This window comes from Echinops telfairi, unplaced genomic scaffold, assembly GCF_000313985.2.
Source record: "Echinops telfairi isolate 266 unplaced genomic scaffold, ASM31398v2 ScPeMD7_7453;HRSCAF=8491, whole genome shotgun sequence".
NCBI lineage: Eukaryota > Metazoa > Chordata > Mammalia > Afrosoricida > Tenrecidae > Echinops > Echinops telfairi.
This window is the reverse complement of record NW_022111353.1, coordinates 1,911,326-1,912,880: the sequence shown is the minus strand read 5'-3', so window position 1 is coordinate 1,912,880 and position 1,555 is coordinate 1,911,326.

The following is a 1,555-nucleotide window of genomic DNA, read 5'->3' as shown; positions in this document are numbered from 1 at the left end:
GATACAAACTCTTCCAGAACATAGAAAAAGACGGCAAACTCCCAAACTCCTTCTTTGAAGCTAGTATAACTCTGACACCAAAACCGGGCAAGGAACGCACAATCATCGAGAACTACAGACCAATATCCCTAATGAATATTGATGCAAAAATCCTTAACAAAATAGTAGCCAAGAGAATACATAAGTATGTAAAGCAAATAATTCACCATGATCAAGTGGGATTCATACCAAGGATGCAGGGATGTTTCAACATATGAAAGACCATTAGTATTATTTATCACATTAACATGAAAAACTATAAGAACCACATGGTAATATCGATAGATGAAGAAAAATCATTCGACAACATCCAACACCAATCCCTGTTTAAGACACTTGAGAAGATAGGGATGGAAGGAAAATTCCTCAAGAAAATACAAGCTATATATGAAAAACCAACAGCCAATGTGGTAATCAATGGAGAAAAGACGAACACAATCCCACTTAAAAAGAGGACCAGACAAGGATGCCCTTTGTCCCAACTCTTATTTAATATCGTGCTGGAGGTTTTAGCTAACAGCATGAGGCACAGAAAGACATCAAAGGTATTTGTCTGGGGAAGGAAAAGGTGAAACTACCGTTATTTGCAGATGATATGATATTATATATGGAAAACCCCAAAAGCTCCACAAGGGGAGTACTGGAAGCAATAGAGGAGTTTAACAGAGTGGGAGGATACAAGATCAACAAACAGAAGTCCATCACGTGGTTATACACATCGGATAAGAACACAGAAGAAGAGATCAAAACGGTGGTACCCTTCACAATAGCCAAGCACAAATTGAAATATTTAGGAATATAACTGACTAAAAGAACAAAAGATATTCATGGGGAAAACTACAGAACACTATTACAAGAAACCAAGAGCTAACTCAACAAATGGAAGAATATTCCATGCTCGTGAATCGGAAGACTCAATATAGCAAAGATGCCAGCTCTGCCAAAGGCACAACATAAGTTTAATGTAATCCCGATACAATTACCCTCATCTTTCTTCAAAGAAATGGAAAAACTGATTACCAACTTTACATGGAGAGGGAAGAAGCACAGAATAAGTAGAGAACTCCTCACGAAGGACACAGTGGGAGGGCTTGCTTTACCTGACTTTAGTACATACTATATAGCCACAGTTGTCAAAACCACATGGTTTTGGTCCAATGACAGATATTCAGACCAATGGAAAAGAACTGAACACCCAGAAATAAAATAATCAGCATGCAGACAACTGATCTTTGATAAGGGCCCCAGAATACCCACTGGGAAGCAGATCCCCTCTGTAGCAAGTGGTACTGGAAAAAATGGATATTTACCTGTAAAAAAATGAAGCAAGACCCTTATCTCACTCCATGCACAAGAAAAAAACTCAAGGTGGAACACAGACCTTGACCTTAAACCCCAAACTATTAGGACCATCAATGAGGGAATTGGGACCAACTCGAGAACTTTGGCACACGGAATACATAGGCTTTCAGAAATATGGAAGGACACAAACACAGAGGAGGCACCAATTGACAAA